Genomic DNA, 23082 nt, shown 5'->3' with positions numbered 1-23082 from the left:
GTGGTCATCATAAGGGAAAATGGCTTAGCCTGATGTCTAATGTAAAAATATTTAATCTGGTGAAGTACATTTCTGTTTAGTAATTTAAAACATGATCGATAATCTATATGGGCATATACGGAGTATATTTTATTATTTTTATTATTTGTTTTATTGTATTTTTTATTTTTTTTTTGCTAGACGTGTGTGTGGCGGTGTGTCTGTGTGGCTATATATTATTTATTAGGACAAAAGAATACATTCATCGTCTCACCACAAGGGGTCGCTAAAGTCTCATAATTAAATAGTCACACTTACCTTTTGGTCAAAAATGACCGATATAGGAAATGAATGGGAAATACGAAAAAATTTGAAAACTCAGTGAATCTTTTGGTGGTACAAACTACAAATTAGCCACTGGTCAGGAAAAAAGTGTGCAGCAATCAAGGGGCGACTCTCCAGAATATTAGGAGTGCAAAATAGACACCAATCAATAAATGGAAAAAATACAAAAGGGGCTCTCTCTCTCTCTCTCTCTCTCTCTCTCTCTCTCAAACACACACACACACACACACACACACACACACACACACACACACACACACACACACACACAGAAATGAACCTGTAAGACTGCAAGAGAGCATATTGTGAGAATATGTGAAATCAATAAATGAAAACAAAAACAAAAAACAAAATGCTTGCATTCTCTTGCTTGCTTGCATCTCTTTCTCTCTCTCACACACACACACACACACACACACACACACACACACACACACACACACACACACACACACACACACAGAAATGAACCTGTAAGACTGCAAGAGAGCATATTGTGAGAATATGTGAAATCAATAAATGAAAACAAAAACAAAAAACAAAATGCTTGCATTCTCTTGCTTGCTTGCATCTCTTTCTCTCTCTCTCACACACACACACACACACACACACACACAAATGAACTGGTAAGACTGCATCAGAGTAAAATGTTTTTTTTTTCAAGTTATTGAAATAAAATCAATAAATCATAAATAAAAAAAATCCAAAAGAGATTTTCATTCTCTCTAACATTTATTGAAGTACATTGAATAAAATATTAATTAATTACAAAATGTTTGTGTAGTGTTTTGAATGATCACTTTTCATTCCTTATTTTGTTCGTTTTTTTAATTATCAAATACTGAGTAACAAAAATGCTTTCTATGTGTTCCCTTTCTAACAAGATTTTAATGTTTGTGTCACTGCCACGCAGTCATCTTCACTCGCTCCACCCTCTCGTTCACTCTCCCCTGAATACTAATCACCCTCACCTGGCCATCTCATCATCTCATGCCCTTTATAAACCACTCTCACTCACCAGTCATCGTCTGGCCTCGTCAATACCACTGACAACAGACTCACCCGAGCTACTCACCTCTGAGAAAACCACTTACCTTCTGAAGTCATCATTCTCGTTCATCAGCCGTCAGCCTTCCGCCTTCCTTCGGAGAACCTTCCCGATCTCTTCCTCCAGCTCCTAAACCAGAGACTTTGGTTACCATTCAGTTAAGTCACAGAGAACGATATCTTCAACTTCATTACTCACCTTTGCATCCCGGCCCTGTTGCACTTGTTTAATAAATCTCATTTCGACTTACCACCTGTCTGCCTCTTGTGATTCCGTCACAGAAGGGCAGACCATCACTATGCAAGCTGCATCAGAACCCGAGGATCCGCCGCAGCGGGACACTTTCGCTGAACTGGTTCAAGCCATCAGTCAAGCCATATTAAAAAATCCTCCTGTCATCGCTGCTGACCGCCAAGATTCTCTCTCACCTTCACTTCCGCAAACACCCGCTGCTTCAGTAGCTGCCTCTGCAAGTCCCATGGCCCGACCAGCGACATACTCAGGCGAGGCGGAGAACTGCAGCGGCTTCCTACTCCAGGTTTCACTATATTTCGAAATGCAACCGCATCAGTTTCATAATGACTCTGCCCGTATTGCTTTCATTATATCTCTGTTATCTGGCCGCGCCCTTCAATGGGCTCAATCTATATGGAACTCTAACTCACCCATAACCCAGTCTCTTTCCAGTTTCCTTCAACATTTCAAATAGGGTTTTCGGTGTGTCCGCTGAAGAACTCTCCATTCATGACCAGCTCTTCAATCTTCATCAAGGATCATCTTCGGTATGTGACTATGCTCTCCGTTTCCGCACCCTGGCGGCCTCTAGTGACTGGAATGAGACCGCTTTAATGACAGTGTTTCGACACGGCTTAAATCCGAAAATCCGGCAACTGGTGGTTGTTTATGATGACGCTATGGGTCTCGAGAATCTCATCCAAAAAACTATTCAAGTCTCTCAACGTCTCACAGCCTGTGGTTACACATCACTAGCTGCTGCCAGTTCTCCGCTCCCAGCACCTTCTCTCGCTCCTCCAGCACCAGAGCCTATGCAAATCGACTCCTATCATCTCTCCACCGTTGAACGTCAAAGAAGGATTCAGAATCATCTGTGCTTGTACTGCGCTTCTGATCAACATCTCCTCAGTGGCTGTCCTGTTCGTCCCCCGCGCACTGCTGTAAGCACCATTCAAGTTCCTCCTAAAATTGAAACTCTCAATCGTACTATGGTCTTACTCCTAACCCCTCGTCTTTGTGTCTCAGCGCAAGCCCTACTCGACTCCGGTGCCGAAGGGAATTTCATCTCCACTCAACTACTCGAAAAATTGAACCTTCGAAAACACAAAGCTCATCTAGATCTCCGAGTACAAACTATCCAAGGCAAACCCCTGGGTCGAGAAAGGATTCGTCATTTTTCCCCAACTATCACTCTCCAGATTGGATGTCTTCATACTGAAAGGATCTCGTTTATGGTGCTGGAGGAGTCAACTGCCGAGCTCATCCTGGGACGCCCCTGGATGGTTCAACATCAACCCACCATCGACTGGATGTCCGGAGAGATCTTATGCTGGGGTGAATATTGCTTTTCTAACTGCTTGTCTTCAATCAAGAAACCTTCATTTCCCTCTTCATCTAAGAATGAACGCTCGTTCCGAGTTAGTTCTACCACGGTCGAGAGTCCCGAAACTCCACAGTCAGTATTGATTCCTGCTGAGTATGGGGCATTCCAGGATGTATTCAGCAAGCAACTCGCAACTAAACTACCACCGCATCGGCCATGGGACTGTGCAATCGACCTACTACCTGGAGCCACCTTACCTAAAGGACGCATTTACCCTCTGTCCATCCCGGAGCAGAAGGCCATGGAGGAGTATGTGGAGGAAGCCCTCAATCAACAGTTCATTCGGACCTCAACCTCCCCTGCCGCTTCAAGCTTTTTCTTCGTGGGTAAAAAGGACGGAGGCTTGCGGCCGTGCATTGACTACAGACATCTGAATTCTCAAACCATCAAGTACAGCTATCCCCTTCCTCTGGTTCCAGCAGCTTTGGAACAGCTGCGTGGAGCTCAAATCTTCACCAAATTAGACCTTCGTTCAGCCTACAATCTCATTCGCATTAGGCGGGGGGACGAATGGAAGACTGCGTTCGTCACCCCCTCCGGTCATTATGTATACCTCGTCATGCCCTTCGGATTATCCAACGCCCCAGCAGTCTTCCAGGGATACATGAACGAGGTCTTCAGGAACTACCTCAATAGGTTCGTCATAGTATATATCGACGACATACTCATCTACTCCTCTTCACTTTCTGAACACCGCAAACATGTCATCCAAGTCCTAGAAAAGCTGAGAGAACACCAACTGTATCTGAAGCTGGAGAAGTGTGAGTTCCATATTCCTTCCGTACAGTTCTTGGGCTACATCATTGACCAACACGGAGTACAAATGGACCCGAGGAAGATGGAAACCATTCACAACTGGCCACAGCCCACTTCGGTAAAGGAGCTTCAGCGGTTTTTAGGATTTGCCAATTTCTATCGAAGATTCATCAAGGGTTTCAGTCTCATCAGTACTCCATTAACTTCTTCTCTGAAAGGCCGGCCGAAGTCTCTGTCCTTATCATCTGAAGCCCTCCAAGCATTCCATGACCTCAAAGATGCGTTCGCCTCTGCCCCAATACTGGTACATCCCAACCCTGATCTTCCATTTATCATTGAAGTCGACGCTTCTTCCACTGGTGTTGGTGCTGTATTGTCTCAGCGGCAGGGTGAGCCTCCCAAACTCCATCCATGTGCCTTCTTTTCCAAGAAACTGTCCCCGGCGGAGCGGAACTATGATGTCGGTAACCGGGAACTACTGGCTATCAAATTAGCACTGGAAGAATGGAGACACTGGCTGGAGGGAGCTAATCATCAATTCGAGGTCATAACCGACCATAGGAATCTGGAATATCTGAGAGAAGCTAGAAGGTTGAACCCTCGTCAGGCCCGTTGGGCACTCTTCTTCACCCGATTCGATTTCCGGGTCACCTATCGTCCCGGTAGCAAGAACTCCAAGGCTGACGCATTATCTCGTATTCATCAAGCATCTTCTGATGAAAACTCTTCTGAACCTATCCTCCCTTCAGCCATCTTCCTCAACCCCATCTTATGGGACATTGATGACCAAATCGCCCAAGCAAACTATCTTCAACCCGCTCCGCCGGGAGGTCCAGAAGGCCTCATCTTCGTACCACCTCAACTCCGTACCAGCCTTCTGGACTCAGCACATTCTACCCCGGGCTCTGGACATCCAGGTAGTAGGCGTACCCTCTCGCTCCTCCTTCAACGGTACTGGTGGCCATCCATCTCCCAGGACGTCTCACGTTACATCAAGGGATGCTCAGTCTGCGCCGTTACCAATACTCCCAGAAAACTTCCGGAGGGTAAACTCGTTCCTCTACCCATTCCTTATCGTCCGTGGTCCCATCTTGGGATAGACTTCATGACAGACCTTCCTCGATCCAACGGAAACACTTGTGTGTTCATCGTAGTGGACAGGTTTTCCAAATCATGTAAGCTGATACCATTGCCCGGATTACCTACCGCATTTGAAGCAGCCGAAGCTCTCTTCACTTTCGTCTTCCGAAACTTCGGCATCCCTGAAGAGATTGTCTCAGATCGTGGACCACAGTTCGACTCTAGGGTATGGAAAGCCTTCTTCAAACTCCTCGGAGTCACGGTAAACCTTTCCTCTGGATATCACCCTCAGACTAACGGCCAGACTGAGCGGAAGATCCAGGAGATTGGACGGTACCTCCGATCTTATTGCCACCAGTACCAAGACAGCTGGAACCAGTTCCTCCCCTGGGCCGAATATGCCCAGAATTCCCTCCGCCAGAGCACCACTGGACTCACACCATTCCAATGTGTTTTAGGTTACCAACCTCCTCTCTTCCCTTGGTCTGGTGAACCGTCTGAAGTTCCTGCTGTCGACTACTGGTTCCATCAATGCGAGAGGGTATGGGACTCAGCTCATGTACACCTTCAGCAGGCAGTGCGGAGACACAAGAGACAAGCCGACCGTCGTAGAACCGAACCTCCTCAATACCATCCCGGGCAAAAGGTATGGCTCTCGACGCGGGACATACGTCTCTGCCTGCCCTGCAGAAAGCTGAGTCCTCGATACATCGGACCATTCACTGTGCAGAGGCAGCTCAATGACGTCACTTATCGTCTCAACCTTCCTCCTGAGTATAAAATTGCACCATCATTCCATGTATCCTTGCTCAAACCTCACACTGAACCTGTCACTCCTCCCTCCTCAGATCCTGCCCCGGCGGATGGACCTCCTCCTCCCGTTCCTGTTGAAGAGGAGGCCATCTACAGAGTCCACAACATCTTAGACTCTCGGCAACGAGGTCCCCGGTTGGAATACCTGGTCGACTGGGAGGACTATGGACCTGAGGAGCGTTCCTGGGTTCATCAAGATGACATCCTTGATCCTACACTACTCACCCAGTTCCATTCTGACCATCCGGACCGTCCTGCACCTAGAGGTCGCGGGAGACCTCGTCGCCGTACTCGTACCTCTTCCCAGTCGTCAAGAGCCGCCTCAGGAGGGGGGGGGGGGGGGGGGGGGTACTGTCACTGCCACGCCGTCATCTTCACTCGCTCCACCCTCTCGTTCACTCTCCCCTGAATACTAATCACCCTCACCTGGCCATCTCATCATCTCATGCCCTTTATAAACCACTCTCACTCACCAGTCATCGTCTGGCCTCGTCAATACCACTGACAACAGACTCACCCGAGCTACTCACCTCTGAGAAAACCACTTATCTTCTGAAGTCATCATTCCCGTTCATCAGCCGTCAGCCTTCCGCCTTCATTCGGAGAACCTTCCCGATCTCTTCCTCCAGCTCCTAAACCAGAGACTTTGGTTACCATTCAGTTAAGTCACAGAGAACGATATCTTCAACTTCATTACTCACCTTTGCATCCCGGCCCTGTTGCACTTGTTTAATAAATCTCATTTCGACTTACCACCTGTCTGCCTCTTGTGATTCCGTGACAGTTTGATTGTAATCATAATGTAGAACCTGATACTTATCTAACCAAAAATATCCAAACCTTGACAAAAAGTAATCTTTTACAATGTCTAGATATAGATCTAAATGCAAAACCTAAAAAAATGATGAGATGAGGTCTAAAAAACTATGGGAATCCAAAAGCCTCTGTATATAATACAAGAGGTTACCCAACAGTACACAAGTTTTTACTTTTTTAATGCCTCCAGATTGCCCAATTCTCACATCAAAAAAATTATTTTAAATGCTTTCACTCTATTTTAATGTGAAATATTGCATTTATTAAAAAATAGTAAATAAATAAAGAGATAAAAAAATATATTAATTCTAATGGAGAAAGAAACTCTTATATTATTCTTATATTACTCATTAAATATTATTGAGCAAAAATATATTACATTGGTTTTCCTGAAGAAAAAGAAGCTACATTTCAAGGCTTCAGTCACTTTTGAGGACACGAAGAGGACCAGAGGGTTAACTTGCTTTCTGATCATCGTGTTTATTCCAGCAGTCAGCATATGTCATGGATAAATTAAGCTTTGTGCAGTTAACGTCACGTTTTGTGTTATTTTTTATATTATTTTTTTAAAGGAATGTTTTATAGAAAACATATTGACTGTTCCCAACATGACAAAGTCTACAATGACTTCATCAGTTACCATGTTTCCCACCAAGCTTTGGAAAAATGTACATTCTGTCGTGATGACATATGATGGCAGATTGGCACCACAGTGAGCCTTAATGGTTTGGTCCAGGAATAGAAGCCAAGAAAGTGGCTGCCTGTTTTATTCTGCTGCTGATGGAATGAAAAATTGTACTTGTTTGCTCAGGAAATATTTAGGCCAGACCACCACTGATGATGACTCCTGCTCTGTAAAAAAAATTACCTTACCTAAAGTGTGTTCCCTTTAAAGGTATATATATGGAGGGTGACCATGGAAAACTCTCTCAGTGGGACAGACATAACCTACAGTATGTTATGACTTCTCTGCAGTGACTTCACAATGTAATTAGAAGTTGCAAGAGAAGAGGGGGTAAGAGAAGATGAATGAAGACACTTTGATGAATTTATATATACAAACCCGATTCCAAAAAAGTTGGGACACTGTACAAATTGTGGTAAAAAAGGAATGGAATAATTTACAAATCTCATAAACTTATATTTTATTCACAATAGAAAAAAGATAACATCAAATGTTGAAAATGAAACATTTTGAAATGTTATGCCAAATATTGGCTCATTTTGGATTTCATGAGAGTTACACATTCCAAAAAAGTTGGGACAGATAGCAATAAGAAGCCGGAAAAGCTGGAAAAGCACATATAAGGAAAAGCTGGAGGACCAATTTGCAACTTATTAGGACAATTGGCGACAAGATTGGGTATAAAAAGATCCTCTCAGTGCATAATATCATCCAAAGATTCAGAGAATCTGGAACAATCTCTGTGTGTAAGGGTCTAGGCCGGAAAACCATACTGGATGCCCGTGATCTTCGGGCCCTTAGACGGCACTGCATCACATAGAGGAATGCAACTGTAATGGAAATTACAACATGGGCTCAGGAATACTTCCAGAAAACATTGAAGGTGAACACAATCCACCGTGCCATTCGCCCTGCTGGCTAAAACTCTATAGGTCAAAAAAGAAGCAATATCTAAACATGATCCAGAAGCACAGGAGTTTTCTCTGGGCCAAGGCTGATTTAAAATGGACTGTGGCAAAGTGGAAAACTGTTCTGTGGTCAAATGAATCAAAATTTGAAGTTCTTTTTGTAAAACTGGGACGCCATGTCATCCGGACTAAAGAGGACAAGGACAACCCAAGTTGTTATCAGCACTCAGTTCAGAAGCCTGCATCTCTGATGGTATGGGGTTGCATGAGTGTGTGTGGCTTGGGCAGCTTACACATCTGGAAAGGCACCATCAATACTGAAAGGTATATCCAAGTTCATATGTTCCTATCCAAATGTCATCTCTTTCAGGAAAGACCCTGCATTTTCCAACATGACAATGCCAGACCACATACTGCATCAATTACAACATCATGGCTGAGTAGAAGAAGGATCTGGGTACTGTGATGGCCATCCTACAGTCCAGGTCTTTCACCCATAGAAAACATTGGGCACGTCATAAAGAGGACGATATGACAAAGAAGACCTAAGACAGTTGAGCAACTAGAAGCCTGTATTAGACAAGACAACATTCCTATTCCTAAACTTGAGCAACTTGTCTCCTCAGTCCCGAGACGTTTGCAGACTGTTATCAAAAAAAGAAGAGGGGATGACACACAGTGGTAAACATGGCCTTGTCCCAACTTTTTTGAGATGTGTTGATGCCATGAAATTTAAAATCAACTTATTTTTCCCTTAAAATGATACATTATCTCAATTTAAACATTTGATTTATATATGTATATATATATATATATATATTGCACAACAAAGTTTTTAAATTACTCCAAGCTGGTTTGAAAATGCTAATTCCCATTGTATACAGTATCTCCCTCTGCCAAGGTGGAAAGTCACTGAGGTGTGTTGGGCTGTAAAATACTGTGTGTAGAAATAGAAAGCAACTTTTTATCACTCTCTGCCATAAAGCCTAAGAATATGGTTTGACAGAGAAGGGACATATTGACTTCCCAGGCAACTACACAATGTACCTACCTGTTCTCTGCAACTTTTGGATCACACCATAATTCATAAAAAATGGCAGCGGCATCAATTGGGTATTAGATGTAAGAAATCAATGTTCTAACAGACATGAGAGGTACAAGCATAAAGTGACGAAGCGTATGATAATTATATGTTGAGAGCAACAAGGAAAGTGTGCAGGCTCATTTATATGGCTATTTAACACATGAGAGGAGGCATTGACAGCTAATTGCAGTTCCCATATTCTCCGCTGACTTTGATTGGTTCTTATTGTAGACTTGTGTAACTCGGTGATGATTAACATATATTACCTAGAATAGGGACTGTAGAGTTCAGTAAAAAGTTAGACAAGCTTGCCATTTCATAATCAATGTATTTTTCAGCAAACTGAGCCATGACAGAAATTTGCAAAACTGTAAGAAAAATTTGCAAAAAGATGCATGTTTAAGGGTCACAATCTTATCTACACCTAAAAAGTGCATTTTATTACCTCAGAGTAGTTATACACTCACCGGCCACTTTATTAGGTAAACCGTCTCGGGTTACTTGACTGTAACCCTGTTCCCTGAAAAAGCGGGAACGAGACGCTGCGCTCAATAGTGCTAATGAGAACATTCTTTGTTCGACCGGTTGTGAAGCACGTGTGTCAAACACGCCAAGAATTGGCTTACATAACCTCGGCAGGTGACGTCACTGATAACGTGCACCTGCAGGTTATAAATAGACGTGAAACGGAAACATACTCAGGTTACCCCTTTGTCTGAAGAGACGTCCGGACACGTCGACAGTGCGGCATTGAGGCGCAGCATCTCGTTCCCGCTTTTTCAGGGAACAGGGTTACAGTCAAGTAACCCGAGACGTTCCCTTTCAAAAGCTACCCTCGATGCTGCGCTCAATAGCGCTAATGGGAACGAGAATACCAACGCCGCCGCACTGTAAGTGTCTGGACCCCCAAGGTTGTGTAGTATGTGTGCACAAACATCGAAGAGGTCTCAGACATGACTCTGGGATGTGGACTCAAGGGCATGCGAGCCCGGAGTAGCATCGACATCCAAACTATAGAATCTGACAAATGTCTGCGGAAAGGACCAACCTGCCGCATCACACACTTGCTCCAAGGGTGCACCTCTTGCTCAAGCCATTGAAGATGCAACCCAACTGGTTGAATGGGCACTAACTCCTAGAGGCAAAGTTTGACCACGCGCCTCATAGGCTAGGGCAATAGCAACCCTCACCCAATGTGAAACTGTTTGCCTGGTGGCAGCCGCACCCCTGACTGCGGCCCCCACGGCATATGAAAAGCTGCTCTGACTTACGCCACTGGCTAGTGCGGTGGAAGTAAATCTGAAGAGCACATACTGGACACAGTAAGTGAAGTCTCTTCTGCTCCGTTGTTGTAAATGGCGGAGGACAGAAGACTTTGGAAATTAGTAGGATGGACATCCAAACTATAGAACCTGACAAATGTGTGTGGAGAGGACCAACCTGCCGCATCACACACTTGAGCAGGAACATCCCTCACCCAATGTGAAACTGTTTGCCTGGAGGCAGCCGCCCCCCCCCCCCCCCCCCCCCCGGTTGCGGCCCCCATGGCATATGAAACGTTGCTCTGACTTATGCCACTGGCTAGTGCGGTGGACGTAAGTCTGAAGAGCACGTACTGGACACATGAAGTGAAGTCTTTGCTGCTCCGGTGTCGTGAATGGCGGAGGACAGAAAGCTTCGAGAATGACCGGATGTATGGTCGAGAAAGGAACTTTTGGAAGATAGTTAGGGTGAGGATGCAAAATAGCTTTGACTCGCCTAGGGGCAAAATCGGAACAGGATGGCAGGACTGACAAAGCCTGTAAATCCTGAATTCTCCTTAGAGAGGTAACGCCCATAAGAGAAACCATCTTTAGAGTCAGAAGCCTGGCAGGCGCTGATTCTAATGGTTCGAATGGGGGGCCAGCCAACCCTTCGAGCACTATGGCTAAATCCCATGAAGGGACCGTAGCTCTAGTGGGTGGCCTCAACCGCTTAGCCCCACGAATGAAGCGGGCGACTAGAGGGTGCTTTCCAACAGAAACCCCATCAATCAGAACGTGGCAAGCCGAAATAGCGGCCACATAGGTTCTGAGAGTACTAGGGCCTGTGCTTGAGGACAATTTCTCTTGCAGAAACTCCAGTACTGAAACAATTTGGCAGTGAGCTGGGTCTGCATGGTGTGTCATGCACCAGCCCTCAAAAACACTCCATATGAGGGCATAAGTTCTTTTAGTGGAGGGAGTCCTAGCACTTAGAATAGTCTCTATTACTGTGGCTGGAAGGCCAGCATCTGTGGTTGGTCCCCTCAGGGGCCAGACGTGAAGGTTCCAGAGCTCAGGCTGGGGATGAAATACTGTCCCATGTGCCTGAGAGAGAAGATCTCTCCTGACTGGAATCGCCCAAGGCGAGCCATCGAGGAGGGATATTAGATCTGGGAACCAAACTCCGGTCGGCCAACGGCACGCTATCAGTAAGAGGCGAGACCCCTGTCGACGGACCTTGGCCAGGACTCCCGGGAGCAGAGCAATCGGAGAAAAGGCGTAAAGACGCAGTCTTGGCCACGCATGGGCCATAGCGTCCAGACCCAGGGGAGCTGGATGAGTCAAAGAGATGTAGAGGGGACATTGTGCCATCTCCTGTGAAGCACAGAGGTCCACTTCTGCTACTTGAATCTTTCCCAGATTTGACTACTTAGGGGTGGAGTTTCCATTTCCCGTGTTTCACAGCTTGTCTGGACAGCAAGTCTGCTCCCACATTCATATGCCCAGGAATGTAAATCGCCCTGAGGGACAGGAACTTGTCCTGTGCCCAAAGCAGAACCTGGTGCGCTAACTCGTTCGAGCGGCGCGACTGCAGTCCACTCTGGCGATTTATTTAAGAGACTACAGATGTGTTGTCCACCCGCACTAGGACATGGTCGCCTCTCAACTGCTGGAGGAAGTATTTCAGGGCCAGAAATACATTAGAAATACAAATACAGAAATACAAATACAGAAATACATCCAGAAATACAGTCTTCATTTCGAGGCAATTGATGTGCCAATTCGAGAAGATGACCTCTCCAGATCCCTTGGGCTGGACAGCCAACTAAGGCCGCTCCCCAGCCCATGAGGGAAGCATCTGTCATTAGCATCTTGCGATGACAACACGGACCTAGAGTGGGACCCAAAGTCAGAGACCGGGGTCTGAACCACATAGATAGGTTACGAAGCCCCTTGCGCGTAACCCTTAATTGCCACTGGGGATTGGCCCTTGGATGAAATCCCCTGGCTCTGAGCCACAACTGAAATGGTCTCATGTGCAGGAGGCCCAAAGGTATCACCGTGGATGCAGCTGCCATGAGACCTAAAACCTTCTGAAAGTGATGAACAGTGACTTTCTGGCCTAGCTTGATGTTCTTTAGGGTGTTTAGAATGGATTTGATGCATGCAGGAGACAGCTGTGCCTGCATTATGATCGAGTCCCATACCACACCCAAATACGATGTCCTCTGAGCCGGAGAGAGAACGCTTTTCTTGCCATTGAGTCTCAACCCCAGAGATTCGAGATGAGCTTGGACGACATGCTGATGTCGAAGCGCAAGCTCTTGAGACTGGGTCATATTCAGCCAGTCGTTTATATACATTTTAAATGTGGATGCCCTGGAGTCGTAGAGGAGCCAGAGCTGCATCCATGAATTTCGTATAAGTGCGGGATAACATAGCTAGGCCGAATGGAAGAACCTGACACTGGTAAGCTTCGCCCCCGAAAGCGAACCTCCTGAGTTGTGGCAATATTTCAAAATGAAAATACACGTCCATAGATCTGTGATTGGACGCAGCCCCTCGTCTTTCTTGGGAATCAAGAAATACAGACTGTAGTAGCCTGACTCTCTGTCTGGCAGGGGAACACATTCTATGGCCCCTTTGACCAGCAGAGTCTGTGATTCCTGTGTCAACAGATATGCACGTGCCGGTTTAACAGAGGTGGAGACCATGCTGTTGAAATGCAGAAGACGATGTGCAAACTGAATCCTGTAGCCCTTCACTCCAGTTCTTTCGACTCATGGGGAGATATTTGGCAGTAGCTTCCACGCTGCCAGCTTCTCCAAAAAGAGCACTTAATTGTGACACTTTGTTTGTTGTGTGTGTGTGTGGGGGGGGGGATTAAGATATCTGGTGTCCTGAAACGTGGCAGGAAGCAACAGAGCATGTATCAATTTACTGGAGGCCACTGCCCCCCGAAACACCGGTGGTGGCGGAGGTTGTTCAGTGATCCCCTAAGGGTGCCAGGGAGGAGCCTTATACTTCTGATAGAATTTTCCAGGGCCCTCCCTGAGGGGACACACCCTTTGTCCTGGGCACAGCTTAAGGCCCTTGCTTTGGTCGTAATGACCGTACTTTAGTCCAGCTCCCTCTGCGGCTGCCAAGTGCTACAAGCTGCTCCCCAGTCTTATGAGGGGGCGCACAACTCGCCACACTCTCTGTTTGAACCTCCTACCCCAGAGGAGCTGGATCGAGTCGGGAATGTTTATTTATTTATTTCTTGACAGCCCCGACACTTGAGCACAGTGAGTGAGAAACATATTAAAAGTCTCCTCCTGGCACTCAGACTTATTTCTTTATTTATTTTAATCAGCCTGATACGCCTGCAGAACCTATGGTGTGCAGGGCAGTACTAGTCTGACCCACAGCATGAAATGTGTTCCATCCAAGTGCAGATGCTGCTGCAGTACGTGGCTTGGCAGGAAACAATTGCTGTCCTTTCATATATATATTTTTTTTTTTTTCATCATCATAATCATCATCATTTTCATCATCATTTATTTATATTTTTATTTAAATGATGTTGCTCCAATAGGGGAGAGATAGCAGCTAGCGTCTCTCTCACCTTTGAAATCATAATATACAAAATCTAATTTTAAGGCTTTAATCTGGTCACTGCACGAGTCACCACCTAGTAACTCCTCATGTGCTTATAATCGCGAGAGGAGCGCTAGGAGAGAGCACTCTCAATGTCCATTTCAACAGAAGCATAGCGCGGATAGGAAGTGAACCGCGGTGCTTACAACTGGCACTCTAGAACGCAAAAGCAGTTTTTTTTTTTTTTTAACAATAAACATGCGATTTCTCTTCAGAGATCGGCCATGGAGAGTGAGGCACACATCTCATATGGAATCAGCAAGAATAGTTAGAACTTTCTTTCTCCCTTTTTTCTTTTAAACTAATACTTTCATCAGCGTGACACACACACACACAATGCGGTCTCTGAAGACAAAGAAACCTGAGTATGTTTCCGTTTCACGTCTATTTATAACCTGCAGGTGCACGTTATCAGTGACGTCACCTGCCGAGGTTATGTAAGCCAATTCTTGGCGTGTTTGACACACGTGCTTCACAACCGGTCGAACAAAGAATGTTCTCTTTAGCGCCATTTGAGCGCAGCATCGAGAGTAGCTTTTGAAAGGGAACTGTTCAATTGCTTGGTAACGCAAATTGCTAATCAGCCAATGCATTTAGGTATCTAGATGTGGTGAAGACGACTTGCTGAAGTTCAAACCAAGCATCAGAATGGGGAAGAAAGGGGATTTAACTGAATTTGAACGTGGAATGCTTCTTGGTGCCAGACAGGCTGGACTGAGTATTTCAAAAACTGCTGATCAGGGATTTTCATGCATAACCATCTCTAGGGTTGACCAAAAAGGTGAGCGTGATTTCACCAAGTACAACATGTTCCTGAATCAACATCCTTTTGATCCAGGGACAACATTCCAATCAACCAATCAGAATTGAGATATAACGAAAATATTTGTTTTAGGCTTAAAATTAGGGTTAGGTGATTCTACACCCTTGTATATCAGCTATCATTTCCCACTGATTTAAGGAATAAATTATGGGTAAGGTTAGGTTCAGGTGTAAGGATTTGGTTTAGTGTATATTTTTGAACAATAATGTTGATCCCGGATCATCAAAAGATGTTGATCCAGGAACATGTCTTACTTGGAAAAATCACAGAGAACTTACAGAGAATGGTCCGAAAAAGAGAAAATATCCAGTGAGCCGCAGTTGTATGGACGAAAATACCTTGTTGATTTCAGAGGTCAGAGGAGAATGGGCAGACTGGTTAGAGATGATAGAAAGGCAACGGTAACTCAGCTAACCACTTGTGACAACCAAGGTGTGCAGAATATCATCTCTGAATGCACAACACGTCGAACCCTGAATCAGATGGGCTACAGCAGCAGAAGACCAGACTGGGTGCTAAACCGGTACTAGCAAGGTGTACCTAATAAAGTGGCAAGTGAGTGTATGTTCCATTAAGGTACTATCTTTGAACATTTTAGAGGTAAATAGCTACAAAGATGTTGCTTTAAAGCTATTGCCTTGTGACAGGCTGGTGGACCCCTAAAGGTACAATTTTCACTTATTCTTCGAGAGTATACAAATTCTTATATCGGCATAGAAACCCTCACAGGCTCACACAATGATAATTAGAAAATCCTAGTTAAAAGTGGAAATCTGCACTGATTTTGTTACATAACCACATTTACAATCGGAACTAGTTTTCATTATTGGGATCTTTCCCAAATAGAACACTTGATGTGGACAGTAGTGTGTCATTTCAGTGTTCTCACAATCGATGGAGGTCACAAGGTCAAGGTACTGTTGTAGGCGTTCCTACAGCTGGATGCCCTGAGGCCTGTTTCATAAATCCTGTCTATCATGGGTGAGCGTAACTGCAACACTAGGCTGCTATTGTGCTTTCAGCAGGAAAACAGAATAAAGTTATAAGAAATAAAAAATTTCTGCGTTGAATGTTTTCTTAAACATTACCCATAACTGTAGGATGTCCCAGATTAGAGATTACACATCTATATTGAGCCCCTTTGAAAAGCTTGCATTGTTACCTAACAGTCCATGTGGCAAAGTATAGATACAGAGGGGACATGAGGGTGCTATATGGAACAGGACCGTGGAGGAGGGCAATGAGGGCTGAAGATGTCATTTGGGAAATGGCCTTAAAGCTGTTTTCATGCCCTTCAACTTCTGTTTATCAGGATGTGTAAGAGAAGAGCTCCTAGAATGCTAATACTAAATAAACACACAAACACATGAATTTAATTTCCCATGCATTCCTTACCCAAATAATTTTATCAGACTTCCCAGCAGAGACATAAAATAACAATGATCTTTTAATGAAAAGAAGCCTGTGAAACATTTCTTTATAAGCAGAAGTGCTACTGATGTTAAAGCACAGGGCCAACGAAGATGACAGATTCGCCTGGAAACAACACTTACCACTGGGATTTTAAAAGACACTTAAAATTATTTTTATTAGCAAAGATCAATAACCTAACAGACAGTTCATAAAGAAAATGTATAAACTTAATATTCTACCTGAAAAATTAGCAACAATTGCTTTATGTCATTTATTTTGCTGTTGCATATATAACCATGGTTTCTATAATCACCGTAAATAAACTATCAAAAGTTTTCTTAAAGACCTACAATGGCTTAAAAAAAGTTTTTCTCTCTCTAGACATTGCTAGCATGCAAAAGCATGTGGAAAACAGACATTGGTCAATAAGCCAAAATCCGCATGGACCTTGCTCTCTTGAAATTAAATTTAGCCATCTCAAATCATCTACTTAAATCATTTGAAAAATTTATGCCTGAAGTCAAATGTCCAGGCTGAATCTTATGACTCAATTGCATCATAGGTAATAAAATTAAATATAAACAATTGCGTGCAAATATTAACATTTCCTTGAAGCTGTGGTCACATTGCATGTGATTGTCATACTTCAGAATCTTAGTTGATTAGTATTAACTTCTTTGATCAGAAAGACAGAATTTGCAACATTTTCACACAATGACTTTGAAATCTTGGTAAATTTACAACCCAATAAAATACAAAACAAAGGTAATGCAAAATGCAGCCCAATCAGCATTGATTTTGCTTCACTTACAGTCACCTGAAAAGACAATACTAGCATTGCAAGCTGAGCTGTGTTTGTGCTTTCCAATGTTTTGTTCTAATGTGTCTCCCTTTCAGCTCTTCAGGAGTTAGGAGGAACATTGAGAAAGCCGACAAATCAAAAGAGCTTCTGGATGGAGTAGTAAAGTTAGTTTCTCTCTCTCTCTCTGTCTCTCTCTCTCCATTGTCTCTCTTTGAAGCTTTAGATGCTCAGCATGACATGTATTTATACTGAATAAATAAAGGAAACATATTTATATTAAATTATATAAGTTCAACTGCATAGGGATGGATGGTTTTTCAGATACCTGGAACATCTATTTTCTGTGTACTGTATAGTAACATCTACCCATTAGCATATGACAGGTACACCATCGCAGTATCTTCAGGCCATGTTTACTCCTCCATATTTGATGCCAATTTGATGCAATAAGATTTTGGATGCAGGTGTGATGAAGTAAACAATTGCTTTAGCTGTGGCATAAAGCAATACAGATAGTATTTGTTACAAAGCACACTCAGTCTTTTCACACATACAATGTAAATGTGTTGAACATACAAAAGAATGTGCAAAATAAGATGTACACTAAATGAGATTCTATATTCTATATGTGGAAAGCAGTGGCATCTTAGAGCTGAGCAGGAGAGAATATCTGTATTGTAGTGTTTTTTTTCTCTGTGGCCCTAAAAGTTTAGCAACGTTCCCCTGCTTTCAGAAATTTTGATTATCCTACTATGAGTACATTACTTTATCACTGGTATCCCACTATGAATTTTATATTTTTTATATTGCACATCTAGTTATCCATTCATTATAATAACTGCACAGTTTATAAAATGTATGAGGTTATTGTACTCCTTCATTTTACTTTCCCAATTGTCAACATTGTTTTTAGCCCCAAAGTATAAAATTGAATTATTGAAATGGCAATATTATGAAGTCAGACATTCTCTTAGAAATTATGGAAGTAATGAAAACACAAGAGGCAACAAAACACAATAGTGCCAGCTATAATGGCATGTACAATATTAGCTCTGTTTGTGATGGAAACAATGTAATGCAGAATGGTTTATTTTAGATCCCTCTGTTTAATTCATAAAGAGGCTTGGTAAAGGCCCGTCATTTCAGAAGGCATCAAAGAAAATGTAGAAAAACATATAATTATCTCATCACCACCTCTCATGATTTGGTGTTCATCAAAGATTTTAGTACCAGAATTGAAATGTGTGAATTGTTTATTGGCAGGATAAATGATGGTGGAAAAAACATCCACCTCATCTAGATGCTCTTGATACAGATTTTTTTTTTTGTGAGGTTTGAAAAGGACAAAAACGAGGATAAAATACTTCAGTAAGTGAATGGACACATACATGTCTTAAAGAAAAAAACATCTAGAAATACTACCCTAATGGCTATCATACATGGCAGAACTAATGACTCTAATGAGATGGCATTATTATGGATTATGGACTGGTCCACAATCCATGGAGTAACCAATAAAACACCTTAATTTTTTTTTTTTTCTTTCTTTCTTACACACATGCAGCTTTAACTAGGTGTTAATTGATAGAGTCGTGTGGATTACTTGTGGATTATTGTGATGCTTTTATCAACTGTTTGGACTCTCATTCATTTATAAGGCCACCACTATCAAACAAGTGGTGCAGCATGATATCATATTCACACGTCTCTGTGTGACATTTTGAGGTGATGGTCAGTGCTATGACTTCCACTATCTGGTCCTTGTTATATTAGATGGCAGATGGGAGTTTTACTTACTCAAATGTGTTCTGAGTGCAGAAAGGAAAGGGATTGGTTTACAGATTCAACCAACAAATTTACAATTACCATGTATTCTCATGAAAAAAATTAAAATCTCTAACATTTTAGATAATTAGACACAGCATTATTGACAAAAGATAATTAGCCAACAAAGATACACAGAACAAATAATCATGCATTTTCACTTGACTGCTTCATCAGTTAATTGCAGCAAAGCTGGTAATGAGGTAACAGGGGTAAAACATGCTTTTCCAATGTTTCCACGCTGTCTGTGAAACCGAAATGAGCAAAAAAGTACTCATTCATATCTCCTTGACATTACATCAGTCAGTTAGCATTAGCATTAGCACTGCTCTCAGGGCAGGAGTACTCGATATAACTGTTATTTTTAATGAACTGTGTGCTGCTTTTAGGGCAGGAAAACTCCATATTCATATTACTATTATTTTACTAAACTATGTCCTGCTTTCATAGCAGGAGTACTCAATATTCATATTACTATTATTTTACTAAACTATGTGCTGCTTTCAGGGCAGGAGTAATCAATATTCATATTACTGTTATTTTTAATGTATTATGTGCTGCTCTCAGGGCAGAAGTACTCAATATTCATATCACTGTTATTTTTGCTGATCTATGTGCTGCTCTCAGGGCAGGAATACTCAATATTCATATCACTGTTATTTTAATAAACGATACACTGCTCTCAGGGCAGGAGTACTCAATATTCATATTACAGTTATTTTTACTGTTCTATGAGCTGATCTCCCTGTAGGAGTACTCTATATTCATACTGCTGTTATTTTTAGTGTATTATATGCGGTTCTGGGGCAGAAGTACTCAATATTCATATTACTTTTATTTTTACTGAACTATGAGCTTCTCTCAGGGAAGGAGTACTCAATATTCACATTACTATTATTTTACTAAACTATGTGCTGCTTTCAGGGCAGGAGAAATTAATATTCACATTACTGTTATTTTTAGTGTATTATGTGCTGCTCTCAGGGCAGAAGTACTCAATATTCATATTACTATTATTTTACTAAAATATGTGCTGCTCTCAGGGCACGAGTATTCAATATTCATATTACTGTTATTTTTAGTGTTACGTGCTGCTTTCAGGGTAGGAGTACTCAATATTCATATTTCTGTTATTTTTACTGATCTATGTTCTGCTCTCAGGGCAGGATTACTCAATATTCATATTACAGTTATTTTTCACTGATCTCAGTGCAGAAGTACTCAATATTCATATTACTGTTATTTTTACTGAACTATGAGAAGCTCTCAGGGCAGGAGTACGTGATATTCATATTTTTAAGAGCAATCAGGGTTTTTTTAATCATTACATTTATAAATCAATAGACAATTTCGGCATTATTGTATGATCTTTTATTTTGTTTTCCAGTTACCTGGAGGAGCTGGCAGAAACATGACAAATCAAAGGAGCTAACACTGACGAGGCATCTGATGCTGCTGAGTGCAAAATGGTGCAAAAATGGAGATGAATGAAAAATGGTGTGTGTTTGGTTCCACCAGATAAAAGCACATAATAATAGCACGAATTCCTAGGGAATTCGAAGCGTAATTGGTTCTCATGGGGACATGAGCGATTATCAACATTTACAGCGGTTAGTCTGTGATTTTATTGCCATCTGAATCCAGAATGTCATTGTTTTTCTCCCACAATCCCCATGAAAATGTTGAAATACTATAATGTTTACAAGAATACTATTTCAGAAATGCTCAATCACAGTGATTGGATGCTTATTAAGAACAAAAAGACCAGAAAAGCACGTAAACATTTGAAATTTGTCATTATTATGGCAGTAACAGGTATGCAACAAAAATTTTAAATATTTATAGGCCTACAATTACATACTTAAGAATGCAAACCAAGTAGCTTTGTTTGCCTCGTGTAAATAAGAGGTTGCATTTACTTATAAATGCTAATCTCCACATTTTTAATAACACCCATAATTTTGAGAGATAAAATTTAAGAAAACCATTTCAGCTGTATTGGGTCTATTTTCCTTTTAAACCAGAGATTTAAATAAATAATAAATATTATTTTATTACATTTAAATCTATTATTCCAAGAGTATTACATTTTATTTAGAGCAGACAACCATGCAACTGGCCATGTCTGCAGTGCGTTCCTAGGTTCACACATCTATCTTCTCCACTGTGAATAAATAATCAAATCCATGAGTTATCACTGAGGTGTCATGCAAATAATTCTTTACATATGTTCATATGAATAAAAATTGCCATCTGAATTGTGAGAGAAGACCTGAGTTGACTTGGTGATACATAAATGTGATTTCAAAAGTTCCGGGTGTCAATCTATGTGCAACCACTTAATGTTCTCATAGGCTGTTGCAGAGAAATTAAGCCCTGCAATTCTAAAAATAACCAAAATGTTTATATAAATATATATATATATATATATATATATATATATATATATATATATATATATATATATATATATATATATATATATATATATGTTGTGCTGTAAATGTTGTTTCATTCAATGTCTGTTGTACAGATTATTTGTGTAAGAACAAAATTAAATGTTGATTGAAAATAATTAGTTTACAGGTCCAATATTACAATAAAATAATCAAGTATATTTATGACTTCTTTCCTTTTTTAAACAATTACAATTACAAACAAATCCAGTGAATTAAATGCATGTACAATACACAGGAAGATTTCTCTGCAAAAGGTAGGTGCATCATTAAACTGCTGTAGTTTGAACGTGCTCCCTTTAAAAAAGGCCCTAAGTCTTATTTATTTTATTTATGTCATGCAATTTGATCTGTAAACCTTTGCAGACCTTTTTACATTTACAAACAGCTATATTTCAATTAATGAAAAATAATATTTGAGGGGAAAATAATATTGGCACTTATATCAGCAATAATATGGCCACAAATATCAGCAAGACTCTCAAATAAAACTAGAGGAGCCTACAAAGAAAGTCCAGAAATTTCCTTTCTTCAAGAAGGGACCACTGATGGCTTCTGCCTTTTCCAAGAATGTTATTCTGCAAAGAGAAGAAAAACTACATGAAACAGTCACAGCTGTTATAAAAACAAATGTATTGGCCCTGAGAGAAGCACATAGTTTAGTAAAATAATAATATGAACATTAAAATATCCCGCCCTGAGAGCAGCATATAATACACTAAAAATAACAGTAATATGAATATTGAGTACTCCTGCCCTGAGAGCAGCGCATAGATTATTAAAATAGTAGTAATATAAATATTGAGTATTCCTGCCCTGAGAGCAGGGCAAAGATTATTCAAATAACAGTAATGTGAATATTGAGTACACCTGACCTGAGAGCAGTGCATAGATAATAAAAATAATAGTAATATGAATATTGAGTATTCCTGCCCTGAGAGCAGCACATAGTTTAGTAAAATAAAAGTAATATGAATATTGAGTACTCCTTCCCTGAGAGTAGCGCATTGATTATTAAAATAATAGTAATACAAATATTGAGTACTCCTGCCCTGAAAGCAGTGCATATATAATTAAAATAATAGTAATATGAATATTGAGTATTCCTGCCCTGAGAGCAGCACATAGTTTAGTAAAATAATAGTAATATGAATATGGAGTACTCCTGCCATGAGAGTAGTACATAGTTTAGTAAAATAACAGTAATATGAATATGGAGTACTCCTGACCTGAGAGCAGCATATAATACAATAATAATAACAGTAATGTGAATATTGAATACTCCTGCCCTGAGAGCAGCTCATAGTTTAGTAAAATAATAGTAATATGAATATTGAGTACTCCTGCCCTGAGAGCAGCTCATAGAACAGTAAACATATCAGTAATATGAATACTGAGTACTCCTGCCTTGAGAGAAGCACACAGTTTATTAAAATAACAGTAATATGAATATTGAGTACTCCTACCCTGAGAGCTGCGCATTGATTATTAAAGTAATAGAAATATGAATATTGAGTACTCCTGCCCTGAGAGCAGCTCATAGAATAGTAAAAAATAACAGTAATATGAATATTGAGTACTCCTGCCCTGAGAGCAGCTCATAGTTTAGTAAAATAATATTAATAAGAATATTGAGTACTTCTGCCTTGAGGGCAGCACATAGTTCAGTAAAATAAAAGCAATATGAATATTGAGTACTCCAGCCCTGAGAGCAGCGCATAGATTATTATAATAATAGTAATATAAACA

At 41.4% G+C, this 23082-nt stretch overlaps 1 long non-coding RNA gene across 1 annotated transcript in view; it reads left to right on the top strand.

The window, feature by feature from the left end:
- LOC132114224 (uncharacterized) overlaps nt 1–22422 on the top strand; it is a 534277-nt gene extending 511855 nt beyond the window's left edge. The window contains exon 2 of the long non-coding RNA XR_009425264.1: nt 22393–22422. This is a non-coding gene — a long non-coding RNA (uncharacterized LOC132114224). The remainder of the gene's footprint in view (nt 1–22392) is intronic.
- Nucleotides 22423–23082: the final 660 nt, after the last annotated feature.

The sequence above is a fragment of the Carassius carassius genome, chromosome 33 (assembly GCF_963082965.1).
Source record: "Carassius carassius chromosome 33, fCarCar2.1, whole genome shotgun sequence".
Classification (NCBI taxonomy): domain Eukaryota; kingdom Metazoa; phylum Chordata; class Actinopteri; order Cypriniformes; family Cyprinidae; genus Carassius; species Carassius carassius.
Note: the sequence above shows the minus strand (reverse complement) of the source record. Positions and strands in the feature narration are given on the sequence as shown.